At 43.2% G+C, this 17867-nt stretch overlaps 1 long non-coding RNA gene across 1 annotated transcript; it reads left to right on the plus strand.

Annotated features, from left to right (window-relative positions):
* Nucleotides 1-435: 435 nt before the first annotated feature.
* Nucleotides 436-4831, plus strand: LOC148687601 (uncharacterized). Its single transcript, XR_015946800.1, has 2 exons — nt 436-1659; nt 4378-4831. It is a non-coding gene; the product is annotated as an uncharacterized LOC148687601 (long non-coding RNA).
* Nucleotides 4832-17867: the final 13036 nt, after the last annotated feature.

Consider the following 17867-nt stretch of genomic DNA (forward strand, 5'->3'; position numbering starts at 1 on the left):
TTCTTTGTGTCTTTCTTCATTTGTTTACGTTTAGCACAGTCGAGGATCCAAGTCTTAGTGACTTTTGAAGGAAGGAAAGGGAGGGGGGAAACTTTGCTGGCCTTTGGTATTTGCTACTCTCCATTTCTTCTGGCCTTGTAAACAAACATTATGTTTTCCTTGCTTCACGGTCCTCCTTCCTACTTGCTGTGGCCTCTATTTTCATTCTTCTCAGGAGCACCTGAACAGCTTTCTAGAGCACTGAGGCAGTCCCTGGGTGCACTGCCCCCTCTCAGCCAACTGGCATGTCAGTTGGACAGCTCCCATGAGGCACAGAGCATATGTGGAACTGTGCTATGCGTGTTATAGGCACAATCAACTGGAACCTTAAGGGCCAAATATGCACCCTCAGACCCACTTGCTAGCCTTTGTGGCTATCCAGGGACAAGAGAGGTGTGTGGAGGTGATTGAATTCCTATCTTGCTGTCCATTTCGGAGAAGTGGACTTGGTCTTCGCTCTTTAAAATGACTCTTCTGTAAAAACCCCGTCTGCACTACACAGTGGAAGCAGGATGGTACTGCTTCAGAAAGCCAATGACTTTCCCCAAAGCATCATGGGAACTGTATTTCGTTAAGCATCCTGAGAGTTTTAAAGAGACCTCAATCCCCCCCCACAGAGCTACAGCTGTTTAGCAGTCAATCCCTATTCCCAGGAAACTCAAAGGATTGCAGCTGTGTGAGGGGAACAGGGACCTCCTAGCAGTTCTCAGCACCTTTAAGAAATCGCAATTCCCAGGATTCTTTGGGGGAAGCCATGACTGTTTAATATGGTATGTCACTGTTAGGGAAATTATTGATGTGCTTACCTTTTTCCCTTACGGGCTCCTCTTTTGCCTATTGCACTTAAGATGGGCCATTCTGGTTGCTAACTGTCCTATTTGAACTCTGTCCCTCACATGCATAGTGTGTTTCACTGAAGCACAAGGCTTCTACTTGGCTGGTTGGGTCACATTTTTGTCTCAGGATATTGTAGGCTTGTCCTTGCTTGCCTGCTGTTTTCTTCAGCTGTGCATCCTTTTCCTCTTTTGCTGATTGTTTGGCCTGGGCTAGATATTTTATTGATAGTTCACTTAACAAGAATTGCTGATTGGCTCGCTTTATGCTGGTGCAGGGTTGGTGTTATTCATATTAAATGCTGTTGATTGACTTACTGGTGTGCTTTAGGCTTCCGACCACTTTCAACATGATTTAAATCAGGGATGGAGAACCTCTGGTCCTTCTGATGTTGTTGGACTACAACTCCCATCGTCCCTGAACATTGGCCATGCTGGCTGGGGCTGATGGGTGAGACAGAGGTTTAAATGAACTATTCATTGCTGAACTGTCAATGTTACATTGTTAATGTTACATTTGTTAAGTATTACCATTTTGGTGTGCTACTTTGATTTTCTATGAGCTACTTTGAAAACAACGTGTTTGTAGGAAATGTAGTTTACAAATGTAACCATCACCGATAAAGATCAGTTGGTGTTTATTGGGTTCCCCAGAAGACATCAGCCTCTGCTTGACCACAGGAGGGCAGTAGTGCTCTACATGGAAATGCCATAGGGAGACGATGGGACATGAGGAAGACGTCCTTTTGCCTGTGGAGATCTAATAAATGACTGAGAAGTTTGAAAGGTAGGTGGTCTCATTGGCTGGCATCTTAGCATATCATTCATCCTCAGTTCGGCTGATAGCACTGAGACCTTCCAGATAAGGTCAGGTGTAGAAGGCTTCCTAAATCTCTGTGTATCTGCCTGCTAAGAGAAACGATCTGTAGTTCCTCTGAAGCTGCTTTTGCTTTCAGGCAAGGGTGAATGCAATTCATGGTCGCAAGAATCTGAATGCAAAAAACAAAACAAAAAAAACCACCCCAAAACAAAGCTATTTTGCCAATCAGATCACTCTGCTTCATCTTCATAGAATGGTTGGAAAGGGACCCTGAGGGTCATCTAGTCCAATCCCTTCAATGCAGGAATCTCAACTAAAGTATCCACAACAGGCCCAATCTTGGCTTAAAAGCCTCAAGTGAAGGAGAGTCCACCACCTTCTGAGGGAGTTTGCGTCACTGTTGAACAGCTCTTACCACCAGAAAGTTCTTCCTGAGGTTTAGCTGGAATCTCCTTCCTTGTAATTTGAAGCCCTTGGTTTGGGTCCTACCATCCAGAGCTGAATAAAACAAGGTTGCTCCATCTTCCATGTAATTTCCCTTTAGATATTTGAAGATGTCTATCATATCTCCTCTCAGTCTTTTCTTTACCAGGCTAAACATATCCAACTCCCTCAACTGTTTCTCATCAGGCCTGGTTTCCAGACCCTTGATAATCTTGGTCACCCTCCTCTGCATTTGTTCCAACTTGTCAATATCTTTCTTAAATTGTGGTGCCCAGAACTGGACACAGGACTCCAGGTGTAGTCTGACTAGGGCAGGATAGAGTGGTACTATGACTTCCCTTGACTGGGATGCTATACATCTGTTGATGCAGCCTAGACTAGCATTAGGTTTTCTTTTCTTTTTGCTGTTGAATCACACTGGTGACTCAAGTTAAGCTTGTGGTCTACAAAGACCCTTAGATCCTTTTCATTTGTACTACTGGCAAGCCAGGTATCCTCCATCCTATATTTGTGCAGCTGGTTGTTCCTGCCTAAGTGTAGAACCTTACATTTGTCCCTATTGGAATTAATTTTGTTACTTTGGGCCCAGTTCTCCAATCTGTTAAGGCCATCTTGAATCCTAGTTCTGTCTTCTGTGGCATTAGCTGTCCCTCCTACCGTAATTTGGTGTCATCTGCAAGTAAGCATGGTGCTTTGTAGATCCAGTATGACTCTTTGCAGCAGGTAGTCCTAAATTCTGAAAAATGACATTGAAGCTGGATCTAGTTTAAGTCCTGCTGAATTCATAGAATCATAGAATCATAGAGTTGGAAAAGACCACAAGGGCCATCCAGTCCAAACCCCTGCCAAGCAGGAAACACCATCAAAGCATTCTTGACATATGGCTGTCAAGCCTCTGCTTAAAGACCTCCAAAGAAGGAGACTCCACCACACTCCTTGGTAGCAAATTCCACTGCCGAACAGCTCTTACTGTCAGGAAGTTCTTCCTAATGTTTAGGTGGAATCTTCTTTCTTGAAGTTTTAATCCATTGCCGCTTCTCTGGAGCAGCAGAAAACAATCTTTTTCCCTCCTCCATATGACATCCTTTCATATATTTGAACATGGCTATCATATCACCCCTTAACCTTCTCTTCTCCAGGCTAAACATACCCAGCTCCCTAAGCCGTTCCTCATAAGGCATCGTTTCCAGGCCTTTGACCATTTTGGTTGCCCTCTTCTAGACACGTTCCAGCTTATCAGTATCCTTCTTGAACTGTGGTGCCCAGAACTGGACACAGTACTCCAGGTGAGGTCTGACCAGCGCAGAATACAGTGGTACTATTACTTCCCTAGATCTAGATGCTATACTCCTCTTGATGCAGCCCAGAATTGCATTGGCTTTTTTAGCTGCTGCATCACACTGCTGACTCATGTCAAGTCTGTGGTCTACCAAGACTCCTAGATCCTTTTCACATGTACTGCTCTCAAGCCAGGTGTCACCCATCCTGTTTTTGTGCCTTCATTTGTTTTGGAAAGTTCAGATTCACATCATGAATATTTGTTGCATATGTATATTCCTCACATCAGAGTTGTGCACCAGCATGGAATGTGTAGCGTTTCCTAATGCGAACAGTTACTGTGCATTTGTATTTCATGTTCCTGTATACTTTATTAAGTATTCATGTAAACAGGCATAATGTTCAGCCACATTAAGCGTGTAACATATAAGTGTCTAAATGGTGATTAACCTTTGATGTTTATGTTTTGAAAGCTGTTACATGTAGCAAAGATGCTCTTCGTTAAGATTACTTGCTCTGGAGCAACTACTCCCCATTGCTTCTGAATATTAGTGCTAACACAACTCGGAACCACCTCTTCTACACCTAAGCATGCAGTGGAAAATCTGTTACTCTACCACTCTGGAAATATAAGCAGGTCTGTAGCCTAAGTGATTATGCAACAGGCTTGCTGTGGTTCAGCTTATGGAGGGGGAAAGGGCATCACCATGCTCCCTCACTATCACTACCCTTGCAAATTTCATAGAATCGTAGAACTGAAGAGACGGAAGGGTCCCAAAGGATCATCTAGCCCAACCCCCTTTGCTGCCACCTTCATTCTTGACTTTGAATTTGGATTACCATATGGCCAAGTATCGATGTGCCTGAATTTATTCATTCTACAAACCAATTAATTCCCTGACTCCTTTTCTTCCATGAAAATCCTAGTCCTATACAGTATTTCTTCTTCTTCTTCATACCTAGGCAGTACCCCTTTGGAATAAGTGGGCCAAAGAGTTCAATAGAGGTTTTTCCTGACAATCTCTCCACAATCAAACACATACAACCCAATCCCTTCTTCCACCATTCATCCTGCTTCATCTTCCCAGGATTTTGGAGTGGAAGGTACTGACTGATTCCATCTGCTAGCTTGACTGTGCTTCAAAGGCAGCAAATCCTGGGGACTTTTAAACTTACAAACAGAAACATGCATTGGAAAAAGGCTGAAAGAAAAGAGCAGCTCTCTCTAGGCAAGCTGGCTTGAGACCCAGAGCAATCTAAAGCAAGCCCTCCCAGGATCCACTCTTCAGTGACAGCCATGCAACTTTCTTTTTGTCAATAGAGCCTGTGCTGCTTGATGCATCCAGTTTTACTCCTTAGGTGCTCTGTGTGTGTGATATAGAGGATGCAAAGGGAGGAATAAAGAAAAATGACTATATCTGGTGTTGTGAAATGTACTTCCATAAGCAATATTTTAAAACTACATATACTGTACAACTTAGGATGACTAGGAAAAGAGGATCAGGCCTGGAACATCACCACTGACCTCATTAGATTTTCATTTCCCCAGTTTGTGAATCATACGCATCCTAGAAATTGAACAGTTAAGACCTATAGAATGATTGATCTCCTGGAAGGGAGCCATATTCTCTTTATTCATATGGAAACTTATGGACAAAAATCAACCCCATATGCTGCTGTTTTACTATAGTTCCTCTAACTGCGTCATTTCTTATCTCAAGATTACATGTTACAGCAAATTGCACATCCCTTAACATGGTCCAGAGATGTCGTAAGTTTCTCCTAGTTGGCCCTCAAAGGCATATTGCTCAGGACCATCTGAACAGGCTTTTTTGAAAATAGAAATGGAACCCCGGTTGATGAAAGAATTGGAGACACATGGCCTTACAAGAAACATGAAAGGGTTTTTGTTTGTTTGTTTGTTTGGTTGGTTGGTTTTTAGTAATTCCTAATGGAATGGAATACATGATAAAAAAATAAATAAATTAGCTACTGGTATTTTATACCAGTCAGGTACCATATAGTCAGAGGGCATATAGGCCAATTCTTTTCTGGGGAAAGTGTGAGCAATTAGGAACATATTAACACACATGGTGGGACTGCCCCTTTGTCCAGTCATTTTAGGGGAAAGATTTAGGCAAGAAAAAATTTCAGCTGCGAAGTGAGACAGGGTCCTAAATTCAGTCTCCAGCTTTTTTTTGCTCAGCGATGTCCTACCTAAATGCAGAAGGAGCTTATTTATAGTCCAATGATAGCAGATCATTGTAAATCAAACAGGGACAGGAAGTCCTTCCAACAATTAAATACTTGACAGTGATTCCATTGGGAAAACTAACACATACCAGATCAGAGATGTCAGAGAATGGGGTCTGATGCTGATTTCTTTGTCTCCTGGCTTCCCTTTATTTTGTACACAAAGGCTTATTACATAGATCAAAAGCCTCCAAAATAATATATAATTTACTTACAGTTGAATACAATCTAAGGAAGCTCAAATCTGTACAAAACCACTGACATGTTTTAATACAAATGACACCCTATTTTCCATTTAGCAAGCATCAATCTGAGGGTTGATTGCAGTCTGGAAGCTTTGATTTTTATATATATATATAAAAATGTCATTGTTTAATTATATTTGTTGTCATTATCAGGCTTTGACAATATGCAGAGTCTCTCCCCGCAACCCCTGAATATTCCATGATAATAACTGACTGTGACATCAGCACCAGCTACAACCTTCTATCACTTGCTGCTGTGCTTACTGGTATTAAACAAGAGATCTTGCCAGTCCCCTTTAAAAGCCCAGAAGCAGTGAGCAGGGATGATGACTGGAACTCCCATTCTATCCCCACCCAAAACCCCAGCACTTTCATTCAGCCTCTTCTCCAGCCAGATATGGGGCAAAACTAAAACTGTGCTTGCTACTGCAAGCAAAACTGTGCTTGCTACTGTCTTACTGACAGTAAGAGCTGTTCGGCAGTGGAATTTGCTACCAAGGAGTGTGGTGGAGTCTCCTTCTTTGGAGGTCTTTAAGGAGAGGCTTGACAGGCATATGCCAAATAATGCTTTGATGGTGTTTCCTGCTCGGCAGGGGGTTGGACTGGATGGCCCTTGTGGTCTCTTCCAACTCTATGATTCTATGATTCTAAGTTGAGTCAAAAGTTGGGTGGGTGCGTTTTGGTGGTTCAGTGGGTATATATTCTGTCAGAAAGCAAACTACATATCACAGGTTCCGTATTTCTGTAACATGTCCATCCAAAATCTTAGCCACCCACCCATAGTGCTTAGCATCTTGGAGTCTAATCTGCCTCCTGTTGTTCTTCTGGTTGCTTGGAGTATAACCTGTTTATACTTCTATATATATGGTGAAGCAACATTAACCCTGTTCACATATTACAGTTGTGTACACTCATTGAATGGGATGGGGGAGGGAGAGAGGAGATTTCACTCTGCTCTCCCTTCCTTATGCAAATTGAGCATATCTCATGAAAACATCTTTACACCTAGAAACTGTACACACAAGCTGTGGAGATGTGATGGGAAGCCCTGTTTTTGCAGGGTTCTCAACCTGTGAAGAGCTCATGCAAATGCCTTTCATATCCATATATGCTATTTTACCAGATGCTGAACTGACAAAAGGAGGGAAGTTTCTATCCTTGCTCTATGCATGCCTCTGTGTACATGACTGCAAGATTTGCAGAGGGCTAATGTTGCTTTGCCCCGTCCAAAGAATAGTGTGACCAGGCCCTTAACTGCTAGGAGAGGGGGAGGGGATAGGATAGACTCCCAAATATTAAGTGTGTAAGAGAGGGGCAGAACCCAGTGGGTGTGGGACTGTGCCCTCCTCTATGCCTGTTCAGTGGACATGATCTCAAAATACATTGAGTTTCTCTGGAGTGGCAGCCAGCCCTGTGAATGCATCCTCAGACTTCTGTGTTTGTAGCTCACCAGCTTCCCAGAAAACCCTTGGCTTGAGCCAAGAGGTAGTGAGCCATGATCTTCTTGGTACACATTGTAGGTGTGTTGGAGCAATGACAAGACCAGGCAGCACACTCAAAAGATCAGCTTTGGCCTTGAGGGGAAAAAATAGTGGATTCATGAGTCCCGTCTCATGAACTCACTCCTGTCCTGTCCTCTTCTCAACCTTGTCTCATGGGATGTTCAGGACTCAAGGGGAAAATACATTGTTTGCTGCCACACTCTAGTGTGTTGTGGTGTTGTGAGTGTCTGCCAGGTTAGGTGCCAGGATGTTACAACACTCGTGTGTGTGTGTGTGTGTGTGTATCCACTGTAGCATCCAGGAGTCTTTGAGTCCTTTCACACCCACCCAAACGCTTCTCTAACATCATACAAATGGCATGCTGTTCCTGTGCTTTCAGCATGGCCCTCTTGGGATGTGCTTGGTTTGTTTTCCAGTAGGTAAAATCATCCATGACTCAATTCAGCTCTTCAGGAGCTGTGGGATTGGAGAGGAGGTGGAGAAGAGGACTAGGCACACAATACACAGTTCTATGAACCAATAAGCCACAGGCATGAGTCTCTGGAATGAAAAAGGCCAGCAGTCTGTGTGTGTGGGGGTGTTCACAAGAGCTTTCCAGGCTTGCAGAACACAAAGGAAAGATCTGAAGTATCATATGATCATTGTCAGTAGAGCACTGCAGGCTACCAGGCAGTACTGGCACCAATGGGGATTTGTTCACTAAGCTTCCTAGCTGCTTGAGGAGGGTTCATTCTGATTGTGCTGGGGAGCGATGTGATAAGCACACTGCAGTCCAATGAGGATCCCTTTTCCAGCTGTGCCTGTAATTAAGTAAGCAGAAACTTGCCATGTAGCTGCATGCTACGTATCAATTGAGCAGCTACAACACTGGATGTTGTACATATATGTTTGCTTGTTAATAATCTGTTCTAATTTATTACATAGAATCTGGACCTTCATGTTGACGGCAACACATGGTACCAGCAGTGGAATACGTTGTGTGAAGGTACTGTGGAATATTTGAGAGCTCTGCATCCTTTATCTCTCTCACATGAGGCAGCTCAGATCTGGAAGAGGAAGAGGTTTGAGTACAACGAGAAGGGACTGACACTGAAAGGGGAAAGGGGACTGTTTCAAACAACAGCAGAAGCTTGAGGGATACTGAGAGCATGCTTTTTAAAGAAAACAAAGCCATTTTAAGAAGGAGGAAAAGCAGAAATGGGTACAACAAAGAAGCTAAAAAAATTTATTTATTTATTTACTGTACCTCAAACATTGTTTAAAACTGCCACTTTCCTCCCTTGGTGTCACTATATGCTTGCTCTACGCAACCCTCTGCTGGGTTCCGAAATCTCTGTATCTTTGTTTTATTCCAATCTCTCCAGTTGTTTAAAATGGCTTTCCCTTTCTCTGTATTCCTCCCTCCCTACTTTACTCAAACTTCTGCCAGTGTTTAAAATCACCACTTTCCACTCTCAGGGTTCGTCTCTACTCATCAATAGCAAGGATCCATTCTGAGTATCTTTGCTTCCTTGGTTAGGTTGGGAAAGAGTAGGAAGAGAAAAAGAGAAGCTAGAATCTGAATCATAAATTCCGCATGCACGGACTGTGTCTGTGATCTATATTCCTGCCACAGGCAGAAGAGTCTTTTACACTTCTTTATGGTATCATCTGAAACTGTTCCCAGACATGACAAATCACAAACTTGGTAAGATAGCTTTAACATTTCATTCACATTTAAAACATATGGCTTGGTTGGAATATTTTGCAAATGAAGTGTTATTTGCGTCACACAAGATTGTAAGCATGATGCTTTGTTTGTGTGTGAAAGCCACTGCCTTTGGGTTGATACGTTGTCGTTGTATCATGTGCTGTGATTTGAGGGATGGTGTTTCATACTGCATTTACTGGGAATCTGCTGCTACTTCAGTAAGGTGCAATCAGAGTTTGCCTGCTATATGAGGTTTGCCCTATCTAGGCTCAAAGCTCAGGAGAAGCAGAATGCAGCAACAGCACTTCAGGTGGAGCAGAATTGCATCAGAGAGAGCAAGGCAGGTGGGTATCAGGACCTTGGATAGCACACTGAAGAAGGTGCTGGCTGGGGAATTCTCCCAAAAGCAGAGCTGTTGATTCAGCAGAGTGATGAGGCCTACTGAAAGCTGACTGGTCTGCGTTTGCTGTTAGCTTCACTCCTTATGAAGAACTGCCTCTGTTTGTAAAAAGCATTTCACTCCTACAACAGGGGTCTGTTGGGGACTGTTTTGGGAATGTAACTTCTGAATCCAAGGAGTCCAGAAAGGTCACATACCCTAGCCTAGAGGGTCTCCCTGGAATGGGAGGTGATGGTTTCCTGAGGGTTGCCTCATCAGTATCCCTGTCTTCTTTTGAAGTTGAAGAGTAGCCATGATGTCATACAGACATCACAAGTAGAAACTATTGATCACCCTATCCACAAATGATGTGGGGAGTGAATGGAAGGATCATGTTCAGGGTTTTTAAAACTCCTAGTCACTTGAGAGACACGTGTGTGTGTGTGTGTGTGTGTGTGTGTGTGTGTGTGTGACAAATGACCAACAAGATCAATAAATAATTTCAATAGTTATTATCTTGTGAACCACCCTAAGATCTTTGGATGAAGAGTATATAAATTTACTAAATAATCACTATCAAGATACAAATCTGCCCCATGTTGGTCAATGAACACTCAAGCCCACCTTCCATCCCCTGAGCCCTTTATCCTCATGGGCTTATGCCAACTTGACTTTGTGTAAGAGAATGCAACCCTACCTACAAATGAGGCAGCATTTTCTCAAGTGTCTATTCAGAACCACAAGGTCCTACAAATGTTTGCTTTAAACTGGGGATAAGTCCTGAAGTTGGAAGACCCAAGGTGCCAGTTTCTATTCTCCAAATACAAAATTCCACATGCAAGTGCATGGAATGGATACAACACTGGCACAGCAATCTTATGCTATGGGAGAGAATCCTGTTGAATTCAGTAGCGCTTCCTTCCTAATGACATACATTTAGGATTGCACTATGCATGTAGGGTTTCCTGCTTCAAGGCAAGTTCATAATTGCCATTTCACAAATGAAGTTTGTGTGTACATGCATGCCTATTCTCTGGCAGCAACAAGGGAAAAGACATTCCAACAGGGATAGCAGTAAACTGAAGGCAGGGCTCAACATGTGAATACACTCCTCAGTTATCAATATTTTACTAAAGGGATGTCCTATGACATTTGCCAAGAAAGCAACATGTCTTGTTCACTAGCCTGAGAAGTGTTGATAAAAGGCTGGTTAAGAGTATGAAGCCTCAAGAAATTAAAGTGGCACATTGCTGTAACTCTGTCCTTACCTTACCTCAAGCAACACAGGGCAAGTTAAGGACAGGAAAGCAATGGGAATGACTGCATTACCATGCTTGTTGTGGTTTCAAGACAAACTCATAATGTCACTTTAACACAGTTTGATGAAATTTAATTTCCTTGGTATTATTACCATTATATTTTTATGCAGCAGTAAAAAAGGTTGATCCTTTCTCTTTCTTTGCCTGAAGACACATGGGCTTTCTGAATCTCTGCAGATTACAATAAAAGGCACCACTGTGTTCTCACTTGAATACTTTGGAAATATGTTATTATTGATCTGATGGTCAGTGGCACAGTGCTCTGTGGCCTGCAGAGCAGGACAGCGGTAGCAGAGTGTTTAACTTTACGATGAGAGAATTTCCTTCTTAAAATACATTTTGGGGCATGTGAAGTAGCTGTCTTGAGGAAAACACTTCTCTTGAAAGTATATAAACAAGGCAGAATGATTTGAATGCAGTATTTAAATCATTTAAATCACCAGAGCCTCAGCAATACAAACGTAAGAGATGGGAACTGGCTAGTCACATAAATGGCCACTGCTGCATTGCTTCACAAAGACCAGACCAAGATGTCATTAAAGAAACTGCATGCATGTATCTTCCTTTCTCCCCCCACAAAGAACTACAAAATGTGACATAGCTATGGTGTGTGTTTCCCTACAAATGAAACTTACAAGAATGTAGTGGGACAGTGAAATGATGTCCCTTCATGTCCTTTGTATGGGGAATTGAGGAGAAAGTGATGGCTGCTGCTTCTGTCAGCAGTTGCACCATTTCTGCAATGCCAGGTTCCAGCTTAAGAAACGTAAGCACTTAGGCTTTTTCCAGTCCTTCAAGATAGAGTGACTGTGCTTATGTAGCCAAAACAGTCACCATCACTCCACCCAGTGTGCAAGGGGGAAGGTATCAGCAGTATTGGAGCCTTGAGGTTTGCAAAAGCACACACACACACAAAAATATTCAGAGGAAAACCCCAAGGGCTGGAAAAAACCACCCAAATTCCCCAATGAGGGCTGAGCATTTTCAGTGGGCATGGGATGCTGAGTGACTGTTGGGGCATGAGAAGAAACTGTAACATTGTTGGTGGACATTTAAATGTAAGAATGCTGTCATAAAAACATGGTTTGGTTTGTAAATAGGTAACTGAGTTGACATCTAACTGGAGCCTGGAAGATTCAATGTAGAGGGGTTCTGCTGTTGGCATTCTGCTGAGAAGCAGATAGTCTGGCAACTATTAGGATGGATGCCTGAGCAAGAGGAGATTGGTAGTTATCAGAAATGCAGGGCAGCAAGGCGGAGGAAGGCTAGGCAGTCAGCACCTTGGAGGGAGATCAAGGTGGGGTTCAGGACCATGGATGGTGCTCTTGCTGCTGAGCCCAAGCATCTTAGGTTGTCTCAGCAACTTACTGGGGTTTATTAGAGGGCCTGGGAATAATTGACTAGTGACTCCACCCCCCTCCCCAAAAAAGTGCTGCCTCCTGGCCAGCTAAAGGGCTGACACATTCTTCTGTAGTTGTTGGCTCTTTTCGGGTCATGAGGTTTGGGGGGGGATCTCTCCTCAGGGCTCTGTTGATCCCCTGAGAAGACTGTGGATCAGCTGTCAGAGTCTGGCAACAGATGTGTCCCCTCAGGGCTCAAGGAGATGAGCTCTGGTATTCATTGACCTACATGGGACAGATTTTTATTATCATGATAATACGCATTGTAATTATTTATTGAACTTGTGGGTCAGTTGTTATACATACAAAAAGAGTCTCCCAGGTGACTAGGAGGCGGATCATCTGGTTGGACGCTGCAAGAACAGAATACTGGACTAGGTGGGCCATTGGTATGACCCAACTGGGCTATTCTGATATTTTTATCAGTTTCCTCTTCAGGGCTGCAGTTGCTAGAGGACTCTGCCTCCAAGAAGTTCTGTTCTGGGCTCTTGAGAGTTGTTAAAGAGATGACTAGGTATCTTCTGGAGTTTTCTGTCACGACAGTTGACAGTACCTTAGGCTTAGGGGCTGAATGTGGCCCTCTAGCCTGCTTTCTCCAGCTCTTCAAGCTCTGTCCAGGCCATGCACACCCTGACCGCACCTTCTCTAATTATGTTACCTGCATCCTTGATCTGTGATAATAATACCTCTTGATTGCTTGGATGAAAGGTGTGTCTGAACAAACCCACCCCAGGCATGGTTCCCCCAGACGTTTATTCAAGAGGCATTGTGGCCCTTGGGTTGAACAAGGCTCCCTGCCCCTGGCTTACCTCAATGCCATAATACTTGTTGTGCAAATCTATGGTGAGATGGCACTAGGAACACTGTATAATAATCTGCTTGGCACACCTCGAAAAGGATATTGTGAAAAAGAGTGACCAAACCGATCAAGGCGCTTGAGCATCTCCCCTTTAAAAGTAGATTAGAACATTTGGGACTTTTAAGTTTGGAGGGGAAGGGTCAGAAAGGGAGGACATTGTAGAGGTATCCAAAATTATGTGTGGATGATTTTGCCAATGAATTTGTTTGTTAGGCCTATCCAAACAAACAAATAACAAAAGCACACCAACCCCAGGACAGTGTTTTCCTATTAATTTCTGCATAGGGTTGTTTTTATATCTGTAACCCATCCTTGTGGTAGAACTTTTCAAGCAAAGGCATGTATGTATAACTGTTGCAGGGCTGCAGTTTTGTGTGTGCTTTTCCTATGGTCCTCCTGGCAGATCCTTTGCTATCATTACTCATGTTGACACATTCTGCAAAGTAACTGAGGCAACTTTTGGGAAACAAGGGTTTCTAATTTCCCTTTCAAACTCTGAAGGAAAAAAAAGAGAGAATCTGCACACACACACACACACACAGTGCAAATAAAACAGATCATTTAAACTGAAATTTCATTGTGGACTGCCTCTGCTTTCTCTGTCGTACAAGGGAGTGGGAGTACAAAAACCCTTAGGTCTGGTTAGTAAAGGAGCCAGCATTTCTATACCTTAAACCTCCAGAGGTCTAAAAATTCCTGCATTCAGATCCCATTTCAGAAGTGTAGTACAATAAAACACTGTGTTTTGTTTAAAAAAATGGCCATTTGAACTTTCAGGCTTGCCTTTCAAGCAGGATTTTGTAGTAGTGCTGAAAAGAAACAGCAAAAGGTTTTAATAATAATAATAATAATAATAATAATAATAATAATAATAATTTGTATTTCCCCATTTGCCTCTGGCATACTTGTAAGCGGGTCTGCTTGCTTCAGAAATACCATAACGTTAGTGCAGCCTCCTTCAAGCTGGTGCCCGCTGGGTGCTTTGGACTACAACTCCCATCAGTCCCAGCCAGCTGGAGCTGATGGGAGTTGTAGTCAAAAACATTTGTAGAGCACCAGGGTGCAATAGTTGCATGGGTGAGTTAGATTGGCTCTTTTTTCTTTTCTTCTTTAAACAAACCTTCAAAATGACTGAGACAGGATGCTGGTGTTTACAATAAAACAGGTTTATGGACCTTGTCATTTGACATCTCACATAGGGATGACGGCAATACTGAACTGCAAAATAAGCTGGAAAGAGAAAGTCGTCATGTACCATTCGGAGGTCACTCTGATGGATAATGACACTTTAAAACATGTTTTGCACTTTGGGCTATAATTTCTTCTAAAAACGGGACAGCATCAAATACATTTTTGGGCTAATGAAAAACAGAATTGTAAATATATTAGCAAACAGGCCATCTGAATAGGCCCTGCTGGTGGTCTCTGTGGAGTCATATAACTGGGGCTGCTTGCACTTGGATAACCTCCTGGTAGCAAGAGAAAATGTTTATGAATCTAAAATGGCTCACAAACGTAAGAACAAATGATTACTTTATCCTGAAAAACTGAACTGCAAGTGACTTCTCCTGGCAGTTTGTCATTGCTTCGTCTCCCACTTTAAAGCATTTGGTCACCCCGCCAATAAGCAAAGATAATGTCGCTGAATGTTGACACCAAGTTGCAAGCAGACATTTGCAAGATGGCAGAGTGAAGAGCTCACAAACAGAAGGCAGCCTATGAATGGATCTTACTGCCAAGGAAGGAGGAATGGCAAACAAATGGGAAGAATCCATAGCTGGCTTCCGAATCCTCTGCCCAAGCCTTGATGCCTCTGCTTGTACAAAATGTCTATTACTAGGTTGAGAGAGATGTTCCAGGTGCAGCCTATTAAAGCTGATCCATGTTTGTTACTTTGGGAGCTCCTCACTCTGTTAGTTTTAAGCATCGTAGTATGTGAGTGTTTTGCAATCCTCAACATGTTCACCCGAAATCACCCTGCAAGGGAGGGAAAACTTGTCACTCCCACCCGGACAACATGGAGAACTGTATGACTCAGATCACGAAGATCTTATTCCCAGAGTAGGAAATTAAGAGGAAGGTCTTGACCCCGAATGGTCTTCCACCTTGCTTCTCTGACACGGCTTTTAGCTTATTATTTTTTATTATCCCCATGTTCAGGAGATGGGAGATTCTGAGCTTTCATTACATGTGTCAGGCAGCATACTGTTTCAAAAGAGGCAAAACCAGTTACCCTGAACTGGACATTGCACTCCCTGCAGTTTAAATAATCCCCGATGCTCTCATTCCACACCCCATGGCAAGCAGTTTCACGTCTATAAATAGACATACTACAAATAACAGTTAGCATTGGACTATTAACATATGCAAAGGCCTGCAAAGTTATCCGAGGAAGAATACAACAGAGAGGCCAGGCACCAATACACAATTGCTTCCATTTAACAGACTTCTTGCTCTGTTCTTCCCAAGGCCTGATTTATGTATGACACAGGGCAATGCCAAAATGATTACCCATGTAAATGTTTCACACATGCCTTGACACATTTAAATGCATCTGCACTATGCACCACTTGTTTGCATGAAGTGCTAATAGCATGACATCAGCAGGTCCATCTGGGCTACCCGTCACTGGCAGGCTAATAGTGCATGGCAATGGGCTGCCATTTGTGATGGCGAACTGCCTTGTGATATAGGCAGATGTTAAGGAGTCCAGTGTGGTGCAATAAGATACCGTTTGGCAAACGGTTGTCTTTCTTCATGCTGAAAGAAATGTTAAAGTAATGAGAGAAAATATTTCTGGACCCGTAGAGAGAGAAAGAGAGAAACATGTAAATGTATCCAGAGTAAGGCCCATTCCACTTCCTAGAGGCACAGCACCATGGAGAGAAAAGAATTATGGGATCTCTTTATAGGAATCCACTGAGCATACATCTTTGAATGGGGAAAATGGAACATATAGTGAGTTCGGAACAGTCTTGGTCATAAAAACATGCCCAACTCAAGTCCAACTGGTTTCACAGTAGGCCAATTGAAAACACAACTAAATCCAGATACAACTCAACCTGTAGGAAGTGTAGAAATAAGGCATGCCCTCCTGAATGACACTTATATAAGTACCATGCTGTTTGCCTGTGTCCATGTGAGTTCAGAAAGGAGATTGAGGTTGGAATTCAGTGTAGCACTGTGTGTGTGGGGGGGGGGGGAGGGAATAAGGTCCGCTCGTGTAACAGGGCTTCTGTCTCTCCTCCTCCCACACCCCACATCACCTAAGCCTTTTCTGAGGCTTCCCCCAACCCTCCAGAGCAGATTTAGGGAATGCAGGGGATGATGAAGTCCTATTGCATGAGCAGACCTCATTCCACACATATATCAACTGTAGTTGAATCCCACCTGGAGTGTGTGTGAGAGAGAGAGAGAGAGAGAAGCAGGATTGGGGAGGGGAGGATCTGGGCCTTATTTCTGCAAAATGGGCATCTGAAGCTCAAGTTGTGTAAAAAGGACTTCTACAGAAGGAGAGGACCTGATGCAAACATCATTGCATATTGCCTGTCTCTGCATCTCCGTTGTCTTAGGATTGATGTGCATGTTTGTGGACATCACTTAATTTCTCATCATTTGAATAGTGTCCATTTAAATGCATTGCACTTGGAGGCAACGTCAGGTGATATGGAAGCAGACAATATGTGGTGGCTTTTTTTTTTTACAAATGCCATCACTTCATAATACAATCTGGATGTGCATGTGCCAACTCATCCTTGCATTCCCTGCCTCATAGCTTTGCTTTCTGACTTCCATGATGTGCAGGCTGCTCAGTATGTTCAGAAGCAGAAACTTAAGCCTGCCAAGTTGCTTCTCTACTACTACCTAATATAGCTACACCTTTTTTTTAGGGGGCAGGGCAATTTTCGAGCTGCTTTGCTATCCTCCTCCCGCCCCTGCCATGATGCAAGCATTGCATACTTTATGGATCGTCACTCACTGGTCATTTAATGACTTACTTTCCTCGCAGTGGGTGGTGGTCATCTGTAGCCACTGGTAAAAGCAAACATTATCCCACCCAATCCCTTCCCCCTTCACATCATGGCCAGAAACGACAGACGATCACCTCTCTATGCAATCAGAGCCTCCATATGGTATGTTTTAAAGTGGCCACTTCATGGCTGGCTGTCATCAGATTCCGCTTGCCGTCACTGGGAGACTTTGTTTCAATAAGAGCACAAAAACTATCACAAGACCTGTCTTGTTTTCGGGCAAGCAAGAGAAATCTGTAGGCACGGGTTTAAGTCCTGGCTAATGTGCCTGTCATGCTTGACTGTGCAGAGGGGCCATCTTTGTACAATATGGGGCTTCCCCTCCCCTTCTTAGGCACGATTCTGCTTTTTATTAGCGCAAACTGGCAATGAAGGAGATGGGGATGGTGTGTTGTGAGTTACTGGGGCGAGGGAAGGGAGAGCTGGTGCTAGTTCCTTCTTTAATGAAAACCAGCTTTTCCAGAAACAGAAAAGACCTTGATAAACCTCCTGGCTTCCTGCTAGGGGGTTTATTCACCCTTCCTCTTGGATCAAGCACCAGTTTTGGCTGGGATCTTGTTTTAAGACTTTCCACCTTAGGTAATTTATTTTGTTCACCACTGAGAATAACTTTAGGGCAAACAAAAGGATTTGTGCTTTACTGGTTGATCCAGTATGGACCACACATATATTTGGATGCTGTTATTGAACATAACGTATACCCTCCACCCAATAACCAAGCACCATAGTATTTATCAGCAGTGGTGTAATGACCAGTGATGCATAGAAGGGCATC

The sequence above is a fragment of the Zootoca vivipara genome, chromosome 1 (genome assembly GCF_965207765.1).
Source record: "Zootoca vivipara chromosome 1, rZooViv2.hap1.1, whole genome shotgun sequence".
Classification (NCBI taxonomy): domain Eukaryota; kingdom Metazoa; phylum Chordata; class Lepidosauria; order Squamata; family Lacertidae; genus Zootoca; species Zootoca vivipara.